The sequence below is a fragment of the Oreochromis niloticus genome, linkage group LG3 (assembly GCF_001858045.2).
Source record: "Oreochromis niloticus isolate F11D_XX linkage group LG3, O_niloticus_UMD_NMBU, whole genome shotgun sequence".
NCBI lineage: Eukaryota > Metazoa > Chordata > Actinopteri > Cichliformes > Cichlidae > Oreochromis > Oreochromis niloticus.
In genome coordinates this window covers 55588733-55610718 of record NC_031967.2, presented here as the reverse complement: position 1 = coordinate 55610718, position 21986 = coordinate 55588733, and the positions used below count along the sequence as shown (strand labels likewise).

General features: G+C 39.0%; 2 long non-coding RNA genes across 2 annotated transcripts; one reads left to right on the top strand and one right to left on the bottom strand.

Moving 5' to 3' along the window:
- Positions 1-6382: 6382 nt before the first annotated feature.
- Positions 6383-11221, top strand: LOC112844236 (uncharacterized). The gene is made up of 2 exons (XR_003216978.1): positions 6383-6443; positions 10964-11221. It is a non-coding gene; the product is annotated as an uncharacterized LOC112844236 (long non-coding RNA).
- A 3383-nt stretch (positions 11222-14604) lies between these two features.
- LOC109201190 (uncharacterized) lies at positions 14605-20805 on the bottom strand. Its single transcript, XR_002061214.2, has 4 exons — positions 20621-20805; positions 19390-20014; positions 18377-18475; positions 14605-15952 (listed from the first exon to the last, which is right to left on the bottom strand). It is a non-coding gene; the product is annotated as an uncharacterized LOC109201190 (long non-coding RNA).
- Between the last annotated feature and the right edge of the window lie 1181 nt (positions 20806-21986).

Here is a 21986-nt window from a genome sequence, read left to right as displayed (position 1 = left end):
TACCTCACCGACCGACCACAGTATGTGAGGACTCAGGGCTGTGTGTCGGACAGGGTCGTCTGCAGTATGGGGGCCCCACAGGGAACGGTTCTGGCTCCGTTCCTCTTCACCATCTACACTGCAGACTTCTCCCACAACTCCACCCAGTGCTTCCTGCAGAAGTTCTCTGGTGACTCTGCAATAGTCGGCCTCATCACTGATGGGGACGACAAGGAGTACAGAGGACTGACTCAAGACTTTGTGGACTGGTGCCAGCTGAACTACCTCCAGATCAATGCCAGTAAAACCAAGGAGCTGGTGGTAGACTTCCGCAGGCACAAACATCCTCCACTGCAACCACTGAACATCCAAGGTATGGACATTGAGGCTGTGGACAGCTACAGGTACCTTGGTGTTCATCTGAACAACAAACTGGACTGGACTCATAACTCAGACGCCCTCTACAGGAAAGGGCAGAGCAGGCTGTACCTGCTGCGGAGACTCAGGTCGTTTGGAGTAGAGGGCCCACTCCTGAAGACCTTCTATGACTCTGTGGTGGCCTCAGCCATCTTTTATGGTGTGGTCTGCTGGGGCGGCAGCATCTCTGCTGGGGACAGGAAGAGACTGAACAGGCTGATCCAAAGGGCCAGCTCTGTTCTAGGATGCCCTCTGGACCCAGTGGAGGTGGTGAGTGACAGGAGAATGGCAGCTAAGCTGTCATCCCTGTTGGACAACATCTCCCACCCCATGCCGGAGACTGACAGCACTGAGCAGCTCCTTCAGTGGCTGCGGCACCCACGGTGTGGGACGGAGAGATTTCGCAGGTCTTTCCTCCCCACTGCTGTCAGACTCCACAACAAAGACTTTTGCAGCTGATCAAACCCACATGTGCAATAAGACTGCTATATGTGTAATTCTTTCTCTGACAAAGTTGTACTTTTGTATTTTATTACTCAGTTGTATATAGCATTTGTATTCCATTTTATTCTATTGTATATAGTATTTTATTTTATTTTATTGCATTCCAGTGTTTTCTAATTTCTGCTACATAACTTTGCACTTTTACTGTAATGAAACTATTTTCCCACCTGTGGGACTAATAAAGGTCATCTCATCTTATCTTATCATATATAAATACAAGTTTATTTATTTATTATTTATTTGTTTGTTGTTTTTTCTTGCACACATTAAAACATGTCTTTGCACATAGTAGTAAATGATGCCCAAGGAGTCTTCTCATATCTGCCACAAGTTTTTATGACTCCACTTACATTAGAAAAATTATGTGATGGATAAAAGGGGAAACAAGAAAAGAAGACATGCATTTAAATTAATAGGTAAATACATGTGTTTGCCAAAAGTGTGGTTAAAATATGGTGTTCATTACAGAGCCTCTTTGCTCTTTACTGAACACCATATCCAAAGAGCTGAAATATAACCAAGATCGTAGGACATGTGGAACTGAAATTAAAATATTGTTTCATCTGAACTCTATTCAGTGTTAGAAATAAGCTTTTCCAAAGTCGTGCATTTTACTGGTTCAGTTTTACAACTGTCCAAAATGGCTTTCAGTAACTCACAAAGCTCTATTCAAATTCTTTTCATGACCTTGTTAAGCCTCCTCCAGATTAAATAGATGTAGAGCTCAGGTAATAGACCAGACTGACAGCCTGCACTCCATATGGATCAACCAGTCAGAGTTTTTGTCCTCCTGCAGCCACCATAGCTAGGATTATGCACTTTGGAGGGGCAAGACAACAGAACTCAGCTGACTGCAGTCTGTAGTCTATTGACATTTAGTGGTGCACTGTTCCAAAAACAAACAAGTGGAATTACATTTAAAATTTATGATAGGAATCTCTACATTATTATTAAAAGGCACTAAAGAAATAAATAGTCTAAATACATCTACACTGTCATGACACAGCATCCACCCTGCCTCACAGATGATGCTTCAGCTCAGAGAGCTGCTTCTCTCTTTCTCCGTCCTGCTACCCAGTGATCGTGAACTCTCTCTTGATTGTACACTTTAACAGTAATACACATGTAACCTTCTTAACAGCTCAACAAATATCAGCAAACTGTTTCTGTGCAATTAGCCACTCAGTGTGTCTGCAAGCTTAAGGTGCATTTGCAGTATTTCCCAGGGAGAGAAAAGAATATGAGACAACATCACTCAGAGATGGAGAATGATGCACGAAACACAGGGCAGAAGAGGAAGAAGAGGGATTAGTTTTAAAGGTTAGGACTGCTCGGTGGAACTGGAAATTTAAAGCTTACTTTAATTTTTTTTAATTGATAGATGTCGATCGGATCGACAGATTGATGATGTGTTGTTGTCGAACTTCTTGCCAAATAAAGTGAAGTACACTGCACTGCACTCTTTTTGCTCAGATGTGTTTAGATTGACACAAGCTAACACTTTTTTTTTTTTTTTACAAATGATGTCAGAGCTGGGTTACATCAGGGGGAACACACATCTCATTTCATTTGAATGCCTTTAATGTTAATTTTCTAAGTGTGTAAGGAAACACCCACCTACAATGTAATCATCAGCAAACAGAGCCATTTTTATTCCCTTTGTTCTTCCTTTGTACATTATAGATTTTGAAGCTTTGTGAATTCATTAGAATTAGAAGTTTGTATTCCTTGTATTAAAATGATTTTATTATAATATTTATATAGCAGGTGGGGGTACTTTGTGCTGCTTCATTGCTCAGCTGCTCAATCTTCTGTCCCAGTGTTCATGTCACAGAGGACTACTTTCACTCACATCCATAACCTGCAACAGTTTTCCTTTTAATGCATTATCTCTGGTCTTTCAAACATTAACAATTAATTAATGAAATGTCCGAAAACAGTATTCATCACTTTGCTTTTATCTGCCTGCTATTATAACCACGTAGAATGTACTGTATGTTTATTACAGCTGGCTAATAAAAAGTCTTAAAGATAAGGCACCTGTCTGCTGAATTTGCATCTAAAAACAATGTTTCTCAGGAAAAAGTGCATCTATGTAGGAGAAAACAAAGAGTTGAGCCCTTGGTTTTAAAAGAGCAGCACCAGATATAGTGTTCAACTCTCATTTAGGCCAGACAAAGCAACAGGGTCTGCAACTTGGAGAACCTCAAACTGAACACAGCACACAGGACTAGTCCCAAACAAAACACCCACCAAGTCTAAAGTGGATCAGATGAACTGCTGGTCAGAAAGTATATAGACTTTCTTTGATTCACTAGTGAGATAAAATGCATTTCTTGGACAACATTACTTTTATATATTTGTTTTCCAGGAGCAAAGGTCTATTTATACTGGCGAGCGATGCAGGCAGGAGGACTCTTTACACTGTGACTGACTAATCAATCTCTTTATCATTACTTCTGGAGTCATGGTTTTAAACCTGCGCAGTGGAGAAAAGAACCTGAAAGAAAGCTTCCTGCAAGTATCTGATGTGTCTTTAAAACTAAATCCTCCTTATCCTCACAGATACTCCCTCCTTAACCAGTTTCTTAAACTAGCTAACAGGTGGAATGACACTACTGCGTACCAAAGGTTATAAAGTTAACCACACAGCAGACACTCTTGGTATGTTAGCTGTGAGGAATCTAGTTTTTCTTGCATTAATACACATACCGAAGTAACTGCCATGAGAAAGGTGAACTGAAGCTTTTATGCTAAAGTTAAGAACCTTTTGTTCACACTGGCAAGTTTTCAAGTTCAATTTTACCATACCATGCCAGTTTATTAATAAAGTACTTTTAAAAACACCAGCAGGGCTGACAAAAGTGCAGTACAATAAAACCAAAAATAATGATCTATGAAACAGCAAATAATGAAATATTTTCATTTCAATACCTTTTTATTAACTCTTCTCCTGCCTTTATAGCACATTTACTTATCTTACACTCTTTCAGTTGATATGAGTGACCAATATCTAATTAATTAGCTAACTAGTGCTTTCCTATTATATTCAATCTGCTGATTGAGATCAGGTGACAATAAAAAAATCGCTAGTGAATGAAATTTGAAAAAAAAAAAAAATCATTGTGATCAAAGCTCTCTTCTTTACTCTGAGGCACTAAAGCCTGCACAGATAATAAGCTTCTTGGCTTTAAGTGAGGATTTCCATTAGTTTGCAAGCAAATGAAGAAACAAAAGTCTGTACAGACTTTAAATGGTAAATGGCCTGTATTTGTATAGCGCTTTACTAGTCCCTAAGGACCCCAAAGTGCTTTGCCATCACCAGTGTGTGAATGTGTGGATGACTGAATGTAGTATAAGCTACGTTGTAGCCACAGCCACCCTGGGGCGCACTGACAGAGGCGAGGCTGCCGGACACTGGCGCCACCGGGCCCTGTGACCACCACCAGTAGGCAACAGGTGAAGTATCTTGCCCAAGGACACAACGACCGAGACTGTCCAAGCCGGGGCTCGAACCGGCAACCTTCCGATTACAAGGCGAACTCCCAACTCTTGAGCCACAATCGCCCCCGCTTTAAACCTATAAAAGAGAAACTACAGTGAAACAAGTTCAGGTTACCACGTGTGTCGTGTGGGCAACATGTGTTTTTGTTACATGTTACTCTGCATGCCAGCAGGTGCCGACAGGTTAATCTGGCCCTGCTTTGTTTGTCCTTTTGGAGCAAAAAGCCTGTTTTTTCTTGTGTTTTTAAACTAAATTTGATCATCACGTTGCTGATATCGTATGATCTACATCCCAACTGCTAAGTTTGTGTTATTTAAGTTGTTTCTTTGAATGTTTCTCTTGCTAACTGTCTGACGTTCACCTCTCACACAGTGAACATAATTCTGCCCTTGTAGGATTAAACTTTGTGGTTGCAAAACCGTCCATTTGTTTACCAGAATTGACATGTTTTTGAATCCATCCCAGAGCCGAGGGTTTGTGTAAGTGATTTTTTAGTGTGGGTGTCCGTGCTGGCAGGGAGGCAAAAGGTAACCTCAGTGTCTACTATATAAAGAGGCAGCAACTTCCAGATCTTCATCTGTGTTCTCCATCATCATCATGTCACTCATCAGCATTTATGGCTTCACATCTCACCCTTCTGGGAGTGGTACTGTGCTCCCTCGTCGTTTCTACTTCTGAAATCCCACCTCAGGCAGACTTTGATTTACAGGCGGCAAGAGTCATCGATAATCGTTTTTATTTTACCGCCCATCTATTTTCATAACCACATGTCCAACTTAGGGTTGCAGGAAGGGGTGCTTCAGTACATGTTCACGTACTATGTTGTGTAATATACTATAAGTGTTTGTCTCATAAGTATTTGGGCAATGAACTTTGTTGTAGCTGTGTCTCTGTACAAAGTAAAACAATCAGGATGTGGTTGAAGTGCGGAATTAGAGCTTTAATTCAAGGGATTTAAAAAAAGAATTGCTTTAACTGCTTACTGGCTACGTTCAGCTGCACTGTTACTCACAGAGCTCACCACAGTGGGTGACTGTTCATGTGTGATTTGACAGATTTTTAGGCCTGATGCCATTTCTGACACAACCCCAAAGAGATTTTTTGTCTCTTCATGAGATTCAGCCGGTGAGCTTCCACTTGGTAGGCAAATGTGTAAATAACTATATTCAGGGGTGTTTTTAGCCCATTCTTTGGGGTGCTTCCCAAAAACGAGTGAAAGCACCCCCAAAGATTTCTTACTTTTTTGACAATATTTGGTGTTTGTGTGATACACTACAAAAAAATATAGAAAGCATACAGTACTTGGTTGAGATGTAATATTTTAACAACAACAGTAGAGATAATCCCCCCCTCCCAAAATGGTTTGTTCCAGCTCGCCTCTCCCCATCTCTGGCTCTGGTGGCCTTGGTGCCAGAGCGATGATGGCTGAGACGCAGCGGAGCGGGGGTGGAGTGCTTGGCTTAAAACAGGACATGTTAGCTGCATTTAACCTTCAGTTACTTTTTATATAGTTAGGTAGGAGTCAGACCATGTTTCTTTTTAACTGAAAAACATTACACCAGGTAACCTGCAGTGTTGAAAACGTGTTTTCCGTCGATGTTTGCTACCCTACAATCCGTCCTGCTCTGTAGTAAAATCAGCGACATTTGACCGTCCTGTTGCTGTGTGTGTGTGTGTGTGTGTGTGTGTACAGAGAGACAGCCAGGTTCATAATGGATATAAGCAGGATTTTTCAAAAAAAGGAGTCACATTCAGGTAAAAGTATAAAATCAAATGATCCGTCTCTCAAGAATAATGTTGGATCAGTGTTTCAATATTTATATCTTTTATTAGATGTTCATGTGGTTTGGTTATTTGCCTTTTGGTTGAAAGTAAACTGAGAGAGGACTTTTTGTTAGTGAGCTTAATAGTATTTTTTCATATTAATGTAATTTTTCATCTAATTGAATACAATCTATTTGTGTGCGATTGTCAGTCCAAAGAGGGAGAGAGGAAAGAGGGGAACGTGAGGAGAAAGTACAAGGTCAGGAAGAACCAGGTAAGAAAACAGACAGGGAACAGTGACAGGCAAAACAGAAACTGTTAAACTGACAAAGAGAAAAAACCTGATTTTACTCATACAATCTGGAAGTTGTGTCCTCCCTATATTAAAGCTGCTATACAGAATCTGCAAAACAAACTGGGCTGAAACATTTTTGACCCTCTTTAACAACATTGCAACATAACATTATCATTGATTGGGGAGATTAAAATTAATGATATATTTTTATGTGGTTCAGCCACAACTCTACTAAAACCTCAGCCAGTAATAGGTAGGCCAACTTTTGGACCGTCCAGTTGTCTGTATGACTGCCGCAGTACGTACATCACATTTGCACACTATCAGAAAGTGCCAATCAGCCCTGGTGGAGTGATGAGCTGTAAAGAGAAGCAGAGTGCTCTGTTTATATTCTAAAAATGTTTTAAGCTTGTTTCAAAGATTCTGTACAGCAGCTTTAAATGTTTTCTAAAAGCACACATACACTTATCAGTGTTTCTCAAACTTTTTACAGTGTGTACCACCTGAGAAAAATGTCAAGCTCTCCCAAGTACCACTATGAATGTATGAAACCCATAAATCTTACAACACAAAATTAGTATTATTGAATTAGTAAAATTAGTACCTGCAGTAAAGATTTTTTCATGCATGGTATACATTCTACCACAGGCAAAGTTGCCTCCATTTTTATATTTTTTTTAAAATATTTTGTAATAATTTATTCTGTTTTGGGAGTGTATTTTTATGTGTCTGTGTTATATTATACATACTCATTAAAAGTGAATCTCTGTCCAAAAAATGCACTCAGTTTACTTTTCACTCACTATGAGCATCATTCATTATTCTCCCGCAGTAATTAAGGTTAGGATATGTATTTTTTTTTTATTCCAATCCATTCTTCTTTTGCAGCATTTAAATAAACTTTATCAGATTTGATGGTTTTGTTACAGACTTTTCAAAAAAGTGTTTTGCTTTTCTTTCACAAATGTGGGGATTAAATTGTGTTAAAATGTACAAAACGGTGATGTCATGTTTTGTGACGAGGACCCAGGCACAGAGAGACTTGATGAATTTAAGAATCTTATGATTTAAGAAAGAAATTTGCAGACTTGCACAGAGAGGGTAAAATTATGATGACTGATAACAGAGATGAAGACAACAGACGATGAGGACAGGGAGGAACAGGGGTTTAAATGCACCAAGGAGACAGTCAGAGAGAACTCGGGACAACTGGAGACATTTAAGGATGCAGGGACTGACAGAGACAGGGAAGAAGTCTCATCGTGACGTGTAAAGTTTATCTTGCCTGGCTGGGCAGCTCTCCTGGTGCAAAGCTCTGATCCTAGGCTGTGTCCCAATTCAGGGTCTGCACGCTTGAAGTACGCAGACTACGCGTACTACGTACGGGAAGTGCGGAAGTGAGATTCTTGTGAAATGGGACGGTCTAGCCTTCGTCGCGCTGTTCAGGTTGCCTAGCAACCATGATACTAACCGCGAGAAATGTTTCATACAGCTTTGTGTGACAGAAATGAAGGAGAAAAAATGTTTTGTTGGTCATTCATTTTTGTCATGACATCACTTTGATTAGTTGAGACCACAGGACTGTAAAACATGATAGTTGGGCTTCATTTCTGTACTGAACAGTCATTTCAAGATTAGTTAGTAAATAATAATTAGCTAATGTTATTCATGAGACTAAAGTCATCTCACTGTGGTAATGTAAATATAATATGGACAATATTATATGTATTGTCAGATTATATATATATATATATGAGCTTGAACTCTGGGTCAAAGATGCAAGTTGCAGTTATTTATATTTCCTATCACCTTAAATCTTCACTCAAAGACAAGTATCTCTGACAGTGTATATACAGATGTATTATATATAAGAGACAAACATTGTTCTTTTAATATGTTGACATTACTAAATTTGGCTCAATGCTTACATATATGCATAAAAAGAAAATGTACGAGCTGTGATAACTGTGTCTGATAGAATGAAGAGTAGACTGATATATGAAATATTCCTTTATTGGGTGAGAAAATCAGACCATGTCATAACTGCTTTAAGTCATACAGAATAGATATCAGAGCCTTAAACAGGCTGACTTCTGCTAAATGGGTCAAACTGGGCAGAAAGTATACAAACACATAACATCCTTATAGAATATGATGTAACACTATAGATCAACTTACCTCAGAATATATAAAGCATATAAACAATTACAGCAATATGATGCAACAAACACAGCAGTGCTACTAATCCAAAATACTCAAAGCTTCATAGAACTGAAACAAACATTTATTTTTAGCTCCATTCTGCTGCTGATACATACTTTAGGTTTCTGAACATTAAACTTGTTGCTGCCTTTCATAGTGTGTAACTTGAAGGCCCTGAGTACTTTCTCCCACACTGAAAACACTGGGATGATAACATTATTTGAACATTACCTAATAAGACTGATTCAGGACAGACAATTAGTTATGTTAAACTTTCCTAGCAGTCCTTCACAAACAGGGAACAGTCTGTCTATTCTCTCCATCTGTCAGCTGCTGCTGGCTCTTCCTCCTCCTCTTCCTCACACACTGCTGAGTTTGTCCTGGTGGATCATCAGGGGTGCAAAGCCTCACAGATGATGTGCAGCAGTGGGTCCCTCAGTCTGTCCTCACTCTGGACACTTGCAGTTGTCACACATGGAAATCAAATGTGTGATAAGCTGCAGGATTCAAACACAAGTGTAACTTATAAATACATGTTCATACTTTTATTCCACAATCAGAGAGAGAGAAACAGAGAGAGAGTGCAGGACAGACAGACAGGTGACAGTCTCAGGTGTATACACTGCTACAAAACAGCACAAGAGAAGGAGGATTTAGTGTTTGTGTTATTACGAGTGCTAAACAAGAAGAGTTCCCAGATGGTCCAGTGGACACATGTGTGACTCCTGTGATTAAAGCATCTTTCTTTCAGCTTAACGAGTGAACCGTCAGCTCGTTCAAACACACGTTAAAGTCCGTTTGGCTCGACACCACCGAACAGAGGCAGCAATATAACATAGCTAACATTAACAGTGCAGTGAATCCTGCTTGTGCCGTGATATTCAGGACTGCAAACCGAGCAGCATCACTGACTTTCAGCTTGTTGTGTTTGTGGATATATGACTGACTTTAATTATCCACAAAATCATCACATTCTCTGTAAGGTTAAGGTCGACTATTGTATTATTATATTTTAAAGGCTTTAAAACCAAGTAAACGCTGAAAGTACAAACATCACTAATGTCACATAACTTTGCCGACATGTGGCCAACAGTAATGTTTTAATGTTCTTAAACATTCGCACATAAATAAGTGACATCATATTCAGTACTTACTTTTGACAGTTCACTCTTCGGCCGCTCCCTTCTGCCGTATTTTGCGGCAAAATTATCCACACCCACCACCGCGCTATGGATTGTGGGATATATGGGGCCACGAAGCGTGCACCGGACCACGCTTGATATTTGGGGAAATCGACGGCGCATTTGGAGTATGCATTTGAAGTACACTTTGAATTGGGACAGCCGTCGTCGCGTGGCGGTGACGTAATCGCACTTGAAATGCGTACTTCAAGCGTGCATACCCTGAATTGGGACACAGCCCTAGAATCGCCCCTGCTTCTTACTGTGAGGAAACAGCACTAACCAACACGCCACCAAGCTGTCAATCCAGGCTTAACAAAACTATGAAAGCTATGATTACAAGGCTTGATGCAGCATTTTCTTTTTCTTTTCTTCTTTTTTTTTTAAAATTCATTTATTTAAAAGGGACAGTGCAGTTTAACATAGTTCAAGTGCAAGACATGAAACTGATGGACCGCACATAGGTTTATAGCTACTGCTAATTTTCAACAATTTTCCCTTGTTGGGCTTACAATCTAAATAAATACATTTTACAATAAAACATACATTTTCATAAAACCAAATTACATCATAAATACAATTACAGTTAATCGACAATAATTTAAAATAAAATTAAAATCATTAGTTAAAATGACTACATCTTTGATTTCCCTTTAACCACACTTTAACCTTCAATGTAAAAGATCTGATGTCTGTAATCAATTTGATATCTGTTGTACGTTTTTGTCCTTGACAGGTTAAACCACAATAAATAGTGACAGCATACACATAATGTGGGTGTAGTTGTCTGCCTCTTAAAACTCCAGTGATTTTCTGCAGTTTGACATCAAATGTGATCTTGTGAATTTCATGAGTCCAGGCAGCTAACCACTCTTACTAGATTGTATCATGTCATCTCAACAAGAACAAATTAAGTTGCCGAATTTCATGCAGATGCTACATGATTTAATTACGTTCACCATAGAAACATGAAATTATTTCGTTCAAATTACAAGTTTGAATCTTGTACATATAACAACCACCCAATTTCAATTTTTTGATTGTAGATTTTTTTGCTCTCTATCAGCTCATATTTACAGTTTTCCTTGTTTTCTTTTCTCTTTTTCCCCGCTGGAGGAACATGGAGGAAAACAGAGAGCAGCGCCACGCTTCATTAATTAAAAAGTTTTCAGGCTTAAAGGTCAGAGGTCACAGTGAAAGCCTCCATGTGTTGTTGGGCTGACAGAATCTCCTGTGCTGCCACCTGCTGGTGAAAAACTGTCAGAGGGCTTCATACACCAATCACTATAAGCATGTTACTAAATTATGGCCTGTATTTGTATAGCGCTTTACTAGTCCCTAAGGACCCCAAAGCGCTTTACACATCCAGTCACACACTGGTGATGGCAAGCTACATTGTAGCCACAGCCACCCTGGGGCACACTGACAGAGGCGAGGCTGCCAGACACTGGCACCACCGGGCCCTCTGACCACCACCAGTAGGCAACAGGTGAAGTATCTTGCCCAAGGACACAATGACCGAAGCTGTCCAAGCCAGGGCTCGAACTGGCAACCTTCCGATTTACAAGGCGCACTCCCAACTCTTGAGCCACGATCACAACCTTGATGATGTAAACTACACACACACAAACAAAAAGAAAAACAAAATAAAACTCCTACATGAATATGAAATGGGTTTGAAAGATGTCAACGACTTGTTTTACTGAATGGAAAGTTATTACTGCTGACATCATGTGAACAGAATCTGAAGCTCTGTGATGTATTTGTTCATGTTTGATCTGTTTGTGTATTATAAGTATTTCAGTTTCACTCGCTGTTTCAACGTCATGCATTTTTCTCGCTCTAATAATAGAATCAGATGAGTTACGGAAAAGCTGTTGTACTCTAAAAGCCAACAATGGGACACAGATGTGTCTGTTTTTTAAACAGTGGGTCTTCTATGGTCTTCTATGATGTATTCATCATGTATTTAGTCTCCGTGATACTGCAGGTTGACAGTATCAGTTTCAGAGGTCATGTGAACTCATACCTCTGATGTCACACATATTTGCTTCAGCTGATGCTGCCTCAGTAACTCAGTAGATTTAATAACACATCCAAGATGAACAAGATTTCTTTAAGCTTATCAGAAAAAGGATATGAGCAGAGATCTCGCTGAAACAGACCTCAGGTGTCAAGTCCAGCAGGGAGACAGAAATCCACTGACGACCAGGTGAGCATGCATATTTAAAGAAACAAACCTGATGTCAGACTGATGCCATCTGTTACTCTGTGACTCTGAGCTCTGGACTCAAACTAACACAACACGATTGCATCATGTCTGGATGTGTGTTGACTCATCAGGAATAAAAACATACCAGAAAACGGAAGAATACCTGAGGGGCCTCATTGTAGCTCACCTGGTCCCTTTACCTGAATAACATCCCCCCTCACAATGCTCAAACACAGAGCCTCCTTTCATGACCAGGTTTGTATATGTTGCAAAGAAGCTGCACAGAAGTGACATTTGATTTTTTTTCTTCTAAAAATGATCATTAATTGAGTAGGAACTAATGTCACATGAATTATTACTACTGAGATTGAATGTGATGGGGTTCATATTTTTAGATATTCTTGTATGTCGATTCATCTTAAAGAGTGTGAAGACGACACTGAGATGAACAGCAAATATAAAGTTTTATGAAAGCACTTAAAACTGAAATAAATATTTACCTTGAGTTTTCATTGCGTGCAGTTTTCACTTTCCGTGAGCTGCTTTTTAAGGAAAGAAAACTGTGGTATGACACGCAGCTAAATGCTGCTCTTAGATAAAATGTGTCTTATTTGTGTGTAGTTTCTTTTCATCATCATCACTGTGACAAAGCTGTCACAACAAAACAGTTCTGATCTGTGAAAGAGATTAAACATTTGTTTGTTTTCAGAGATAAGACCTGCAGGCACAGACAGGTACGCTGATTCTGCATCAGAAAAAAACCACCTCTTTTGAATCTGAACGCAGGACTCTGACAGACTCTTAAAGTTTCATGGGTCTGTGCGGTGATTAACTGGATATTTGTTAAATCAGAATCAACTAAAATTGTATGCAAACACGTTCAGTACAGAGGGTACTTTTAAGAGGAGGAAACATATATTTAAAATAAATTAAAAATAAATATAAATAAAAAAATAAATATAGTATATACAAGACTGTATATGAGTGAGAATACAAACATACGGTTGGAGCACTGTGATTTAATCCTTAGAATGTTGCACAGTTACAAAGAAAATATTGCACAGTTGAATGTTGTGTTTTCCCAGCGATGAATCCCCCGATTGTATTTATTAATGCAACAGCCCTGGCATATGTGCTGTTTCTCAGTGTGTTTGTTTTGGCTTTAATGGTCCTGTACCACCTTCCTGATGCTAACAGCTGTGACAGGTGATGGGTAGGATGTGTCCTTCAGGATGCTGCAGGCTTTCCTGTGGCAGCAGGACCCCTACAGCACCTCCAGGGAGAGAAGAGAACAGCCAATGATCCTCTTCGCTGAAGATGTTTTTAAGACTACAGACCTGTCTCAGGTTGTCCTTCATATCATATCAAATCTTCATCCATGAACAAAGTCTTCTTATTTTGCCAAGAAGCAGCAAAAGAATTATATTTTTCCTAAAAAATGAATGACCAATATCAATATTGATCAATAAGTATTTTAGTCATACTCATGAAATCACAAACATACTGAGCTTGATTGTGATTTTCTCCTCCTGGACTGTCTCACACTCCCCTGACAGATCATTCTTGATGACTCAATGAACAACTGAAATGTGTAAACACTGTCTAATTACTTCCCCATGGAGGTCAGCAGTTCTTTCCATTTAAAGAAAACAAACTGCATAGAAACAGCTGCTGTGTGGAAAGACCTGCATGACTGATGACTTAGACTGAATGATTCCCATGAAAAGTTTCTTAATATAATAAATTGAAACTAAGCACTTATGAATCAACATGTAGCATGAAGCATCAGAAAAAGATACATGTCAAAATACATTGACTTACTGACATGTGATTAGCTAATTAAATATTTCCATTAACCAACAGTTGAACAGGTGGCAATGTTGGTGGTTAAATTCCAGCCTGCGTGTCAAATATCTTTGGCCAAGATCATACCCCCAATGTGTGTGCGTGTTAGATAGAAAGAGCAAAGAAAAGTGCTTGTGTGAATGGGTCAATGAGGCAAGTTGTGTAAAGCGCTGTGGGTGAACATAGAAGTAGAAAAGTGCTATATAAGAACCAATCCATTTAGACAACTGATGAATTGAAACAAATGAGTGTGCTGTGTGTGCAACACCACAACAAACATCATTTTCTTTCTTTTCATTCATTCATTCATTCATTATTAATCTTTTCATTAACTGCACAAATAGTGCTGGTCATAGCTGCTGGCTAACTGGGTAACGGTGTCATGGGTCTGTAGCTCTGTCACCGTTTTAGGGAACATATTTAGTTTAAAGTAAGTTACAGGGCTTTTCCTGCCTGTATGGAGGGATTATATTCCACTAAAACTATCTAATATGCATATCACATAATTATGGATTAATATAATTAAGATATTAAAAACATTGTATGCACTAAAATACACTAAGAAACAGATTTCATCTATATATATATATATATATATATATATATATATATATATGCACAGATGAAAATGAATCAATTAATGTATCATACTGTGTTAACTGCAGCATAGACATGCATGTGTGTCTGTGTGCTCCCTAAGGTGAATGTGCTGAGCTTGATGAAACTTCGCATAAACATTACATAGGTCACTGTGAGTGGCAGCATCTATATAACTTATACAAATACTGTATACATCTGTGCTTTTCACAGTGCAGTTGAGCAAAAAATGAAATGTCAGATTAAAATGATGAGTCACACTATAATGTCCAAACTTTATACTATAATGATTGTAGTATAGATGTGTCTTTCTGTGTTCCCTGTGTGCTATAGGTTTTGTAAACAGATAGAAGAAATCACAGTTACATGCAGCAGTTAAAGTTACCCAGAATGATCCTAAAAGCAGTGGTTGGAGCTCTTCAGTGTCACTAGATGGCAGCACCAGCCTGTGCTTTAAGCTGTGGTCAGTGCTTTTTATTGTCTGTGGATGCTGCTGGAATGCAATTACTTATAGTTAGCTATGAATTGACTAATTATGCATATAATTAAAGTGACTGGAAAGATCCTGGGGATTCTGGTAACTCAACTTGAGCATAGCACTTAGTATATCAGTCTTTCTCTGAGCATTTGCTTTTGCAGCATAATCTGACCCCGATTTTGACTGAATGGAAAGTGAGATCATATCAGACTGAGTGAGGATAGACAGCACATATGTCCTCACTGCCCTGTGCAAGGACAACCGCAGATATCAACAACACTGTAACTAAGATGCACATGCACACTCTTATCTACTGATGGAGAAGTCTTTAGTTTAAACAGCATCTAAAGTCTCACATAATTCATTTCCTTAAATCAAAACTCATTAACCACAGCCACACTTTGTTCTTAAGCTTTTGTTTATCTGCACTGAAGAGACACGTGTGCATGGGTTAGCAACAACGGTTCACATTTTCCATCAGACATCTTCATGAAACCCACAGAACCACACGAGAAGAACAACAAGTCCAACCAGAGTCCTGCAGAGAATACAGATCACTGCAGTGGAGACAACAGCAGGGTTACTGAGTATACTAAATACATTACTTTACATGTATATATTAGACATTATACATTATATATTAGATAGTATTGTTATTTATTGTTCATATAACATGTATTATAGAAATACATGTAGCTGTTATGGCCATACTGAGACACTGAAGGACAGGGTGATGAAAATATATATATGTATTTGTTTCTTTAAAGTCGTTAAAGAAGTTGAGCTTTTATTTTACCCAAAAAATTAATTTCTCTTTGAGTTTTTGGTCCCTCAGTAGGTGTTGACTTGAATGTATTGAAAAGATTAAAGACAATATATACAGATCTTATTTGTAATGAAGGTCACGTGGAACAGCAGCTGGATTCCAGTGGTTGGACTTGTAGATTACTTCAGCGAGGAGTAGGCGACGACTCTGAAAAGTTCAAACAACATGGTACCAGTCACAGTTAAAATAATGCACCAATTCACTACAAAAAAATCTATATCATCTGTGTCACAAGATTTAAACTTCCTCCATTAGTTTCACATTAAACGTCTTGCAACCAAACTGTCACAAACAAGCTTTTAATGTGAAGGAGACCAACCGGGAAGTGTTCAGTTTGGAAGTTTTAGCAGAAAAGTCTCACCTGTGCTGGGTCTGTGACTCAGTGCATAGGTGTCATTATAAACTCAGGCTTGATTTAGTTGGATTTTGCTTTAAATACTCTTGATAAAATTGAAGAAGCACTCTATTACTTTAAGATTGTGCCTTCAGTTCCCAAACATCAGTCCAAGGTCTTTTAGCATCATTAAAATAATCAGTGTGGCTGTTTGCCCAGGTTTTACAATATAGTTTGATGTTCTGGCATCCACATCTCAGATCATTTATGAGGTTATTTGAGTTGTTTTTGGTTTTTATTGACTTTCCATTTCTCCTCTTTCTTGTATATATATATCGATATACAAGAAACATACATAATATATTGATATTCAAAGCTTTTCTCATCTTGCTCTGCTCTGAGTTTTATTTTCATTTTCTGTCCCAGTGTTGTGTTTCCTGTTTTATTTTGTTAGGGCTCTTGACTCATGCACATCATGTTTAATTTAACGTCCTCTGTCACTATATGCCCTAATTTGTTCCTGCTGTGTTTTCCACCTGTTCAATCACCTGCTGTGTATTTATTGTCTGTGTCCCACTGCTTTCATGTCAAGTCGTCCCTTTAACTGTCACAGCTGTCTGCTCCTTGTTCTGAGTTTCTCCTAGAAGTCTTTTTCTGTGGTTTGCTTTAAACTTGCTGAATAACCAACAATAAAAGCTTTTTTGTTTCACCTTGTAGTCCTCAGTTCTCTATTTAAGTCCATAAATTGCTTAGTACAGTGTGACACAAGAAAAAGGGATATCTCAAAATCTCAAAACCTCAAACACAGTTAATCATTAATACATTGCTGTGTGGTTTGTATCACTCACTATGACATCTTCATAGTGGGAATGATTTTCTTTTCCTGAAGTGTTCATATATTTGAAGTCAATGGGCTGTCTTGTACACCAACATGACCAGGAGACTGGAAACATTTACATCATTATAATTTCGACTAACAATTTTTTTTTGGTCCTCTCATTTTCTCTGGATATTTGTAATATGGACAATGCTGGTATTTCTGACCATTTTTCGGTCATGTTTGATGTTGAGCTATGTGCAATTGAATTAAATTCTGAATGCTGCAGCTTGCCTTCTTACTGGAGCTAGAAAATTTGATCCTATCACTCCAAACCCAAACACCAACACTTTGTAACATATTATACACTATTTGAGGAGTGCAGCGAGGTCCTACTTCTCTGACATCATCACCAAAAACAGTCATAATGCTCGAGTCTTATTTTCTACAGTTGACAGGCTAACAAACCCTCCTGTGTCAGTGGCAGCTGAACTTCAATCGGCCTGCAATGACTTCAAATTCTTCACAGAAAAAATGAAAAAAAGAAAGTGGTTCATCAACAGCAGATCCAGGATATGTACTGTGACCACCGAAAAACAGTTTAAACACCATGAAACAGTTTCACCCTATAAACAGCAAGGACCTGGAGGACACCTTAGGTCAACTGAACTCCTCTTGCTGTTTAGATGTCCTGCCAAGGTCTCAAAGACTTTGGAGTCAGACCTGTTACAGATCGTCAACTTTTCTTTAATATCAGGTGTGTTTCCAGAACCACTAAAAACTGCTGTAATTAAACCTATACTGAAAAAGGACAATCTTGACAAGACACAAATGAATAACTACAGGCCGATCTCAAATCTCCCATTTTTAAGTAAGATCATTGAAAAAGCAGTTTCTCAAAAGCTCAATTACTTCTTAAAACAGAATAACTGCTATGATGCCTTCCAGTCAGGTTTTAGACAGAACCACAGCACTGAAACCGCTCTGACCAAAGTGTTTAATGACATATGTCTGAACACAGACAGTGAAAAAATGTCAGTCTTAGTTTTACTGGATCTCAGTGCAGCATTTGATACAGTTGACCACAACATATTACTCAAACGACTGGAGAACTGGGCAGGTCTTTCAGGAACTGTACTAAACTGGTTCAAAACATACTTAGAAAACAGGAAATACTTTGTATCAATAGGTAACTTCACATCTGAGCAGACAAGTATCAAGTATCACAGACAAGTATTCTTTGCAATGATGGTTAGCATGAAGGTAATGAATGAATTAGAAATTTTTGTGACGTTCCAATAAAAAGACGAATTGTAAAACAGATGATCAAATAGCATCTCAATTACAACAAATATCGTCCTTGTGAAGGACAAAAACACTTGTTCTGAACCACGATGGAGACAAAGAAGAGCAGCTGTACCTCTGCTCTTTGATCTGTTTTCCTTGTCTTTGATGGTGATTTGTTCATAACTGACGTCTCCAGTTTGCTCTAATGAGTAGACTGCAGCTGGATCACACTCTGCACAATAAAACACACAAAGAAGACATCAGTGCAGTTCTACAGTCATACTGGCACTTACCAGTACATTTAATGTGACACAAAAAGTATTTCAATTATTTACACTTCTTTCTTATGTTGCATGAACAGTAATAAGACAGAGAAACATCTGTTTAATGCTGCTGCAGCAAACATCAAACAAAATGTTAAATATTTGTCTGAAACCATTGGAATTTATAGGTATATTATAATTTACATAGTATTTGACCGTTTTTTACTGTCATGAAAGAAGAAAACAGAACAGAAACTGAAGGCTGTGTTTAAAACAAACAACTGATCACAGCACTCTTTTCTTGAAAACATGCTAAAATCATGGGATGCTTGTACGTTACCCTAACTGCAAAATTTTTACCTGAGCTGCACTTCTTCTTTGCAGATATTTACATGTCTTATAACTGTTGGTGCAAATAGTGATTTTCTATGCAAATGGAATAATGTAATGTCTACACCCAAACATGATGAACGATATTAGTCAAGACTTCTGCCATAACTTCACATGATGCATCTTCCATGATGCACAGAAAAGATGAAAAGTCTGAAGGCGATGGCCTTACAAGCATGAACGAACAAATAACTTGGTGTCTCTGCTTCAAGTGTTGCAGGAGCTTTCAGTTCTATAGATGAGAGTGGAAATGTAATTAAAGCCGAGGCATGAATGCACACAGCTTTATGAATCTGATGAAAGAAACGTGTCTGCATCCCGTGAAAAAACTGTGATGATCTCACACTGACTTCAGCCCTGTTTAAATAAAGATGCTTTGCTCAACAGTAATTATTAAACAGTGTCACACTCATGCAGACAGCAATCTCAACACCTCCTGGACTCTCTTTCTCATTTTTTTATCTATGATGAAAACAAAGAAGCGCAGCTGTACCTCTTTTCTTTGATTTTCTTTTCTTCTCTATGATGATAATTTGTCCATAACTGACGTCTTCAGTTCTCACTGCTGAGTAGACTGCAGCAGGTTCAGTCTCTGCACAATAAAACACACACAGAGGACATCACTGCAGACAGTGCAGTCATTTAAGTACTGCTGTTAATATTTTGATTATGATGCAAAATTATTTGATCCCCTTCTTTTGTCTCCAGTATTCAAATTTAAATTGGACATAATGAAAAACTAAATTTCTTATATCAGCAACTAGCAGTGAAACAGCTGCTTTAGGGAGGACCTAACTGTGCAGATGATGCAGGCACCTTACCCCAGGTACAAATAAGACAGGATACAAGAACCGAACAGTTTTTTTCATACAGAAATGTCTTGTTTTGAAACTGAAGACAGAGCTGAACCCCCCGCCCCCCAAAGGATTAAAAGTAGGCCATTTGGGTAGTGCAAGCATGCAGCTTCTGCAATCTATGGCCCACAATCATCAAAACAGGTCTGTGGTCCCTACAATAACCAGAACACTTTGTGATGTTACGCCTCTGGTAATGTTGTGTTGATCTTTGTCTTGTAATAGCAGGTCCTGTCTCCTTATCTCTGCCTTCCTGTCAGTGACCTGAAAAACAATCAGTTTATCATCTAGAAGTATGTCTCAACTCTTTGAAAGCATCTCAAGGACAAATAATGTTGTAGGATAAGCTACTACTGACAAAGCCAGGCAAAAAATGTCTTATTTGGACAGCATAGGCTAGAGTCTTCCACTGAACTGGAGGTTTTATCAATCACTGTTGGCATACGGCTTGATGCCATTCATATAGAAGAGGTAGTTCAGATTTGCTCCTTTCCTTAGTCAGGATCTGTGGCCAGTCTTGTTGATAATCACACAAAGTTATAACAGCAGTGTGGACAGGGCACCTTGGGAAATCCCGCATTTGATGGTGACTGATATTGGCTTGATTTCGGCTCCATTGTTGTTTGTCACTGAAAGTAAAGGGCAGTATATGACTCCAGTTATTGCTATTGCTTGCTCATGTTCAAGGTAGGCTGGGCTTGATTAGCCTGGGGACCCTTACTGGATCTAGACATCCTGGGGGGGAGTCAAACCCCTGACCTGAAGTTCCAAAGGTGAATATGGTATCCAACTGCTATATATGCTTACTCTGTGAATGAAGTAAGACTAAAATTTTAAGCTGAAAAGAGAGAAACCCTGAAATCTCCTCACCTTTAAGTTTCCTGTTAACAAGTCGTCTCACCAGCAGAACCAGTACCACCAGTAAAGTCACAATACAGACTGATCCAACAAATGACAACGCAAATAGAACTGGAGGAGAGAATGATGGAAGAAGAGAAGTAGAAAGAGGAGGAGGTGTGGATGTAGGTGGAGGTGTGGATGTAGGTGGAGGTGTGGTGGTGGGTTTGTCTAAAATAAAGCAAACACAGTCATTAAGTTGTCGTCACATTGTGAATGTTGAAACCTGCAGAAACACAGACAGGTGAGTGTGTCACCTGTGACAGTGATCCAGCTGGATGGAGACTCTCCATGACCGCTGATGTCACACTTGTAGAGGCCTTCATCAGACCTGGAAACATGCTGGATGGTCATGTGACCTGTAGGCTGCTTCCTGATGAGGGAGCCATCTTTATAGAAAGCAGCTGGGAGGTTGGAGGGAGTGGTCTTTGTTTTACAGAGCAGAGTGACGTCATCTCCCTCCATCACAGGGAGGACAGGACTCTGCAGGATCACTGATCCACCTCAACACAGAGACAAACTACAGCATTTCATCCATTTACACACAGCTTCATCAACACTAACTCCACACACTCAGCTTACCAGTGACTGTCAGGTTAACCATGTTACTGATGGGACCCTCTCTGGACTCACACCAGTAAACTCCACTGTCAACTGTGTCAGTGTAACTGATGTTACAGAAAGAACCAGCTGGTTTTCCCCAACCAGGTCCACACTCAGTACTGATGTCTTGACTTGTGTTTCTCCTCAGAGTCCATCCAGCAGAGCTTTGAACGTCTTCACAGCTCAGAGACACAAACCCGTTTTCAAACAACTGAGAGCTGCTGGGACTCACAGTCAGATGAGCTGTGAGAGAATTTATTACACTCACTGTTATTGTATCATGTGTAGAATGTTCACATTCTTGTACTTCGTGTGAATATTTCATTAGTAATATAGCAAAAAAATATAGAAACACACACGCACTGAAAATGTTACTGTTTTCCAAGAGGTTTACTTACCTTGTGTTGATCTGCTGATGAGCAAAGATGTCTGCACTGCAGAGAAATGAGTCTGTTAGTTTTAACTCTGGTTAAGATCAGATACCATATTTTAAAAAGGAAGTAGCTACTATGACAGCTTGTGCAGAACAAATTAGACCATATTTGGCAAATTTGGACAAGCAGGTAGAACCAATGAGTTTTTCTGGGATTTGCTAGGTAGCTCAGTTAACAAGATGCATTCATAATTCACAATAGCTATTTCCCCCTTGGATGTCAGTTAATCGTTTTAATCTTTTTTTTTCCTCCTTTCTGAAATGTGTGGGTTCTGTTATATTTCAGGCGATTCATTTTCCATT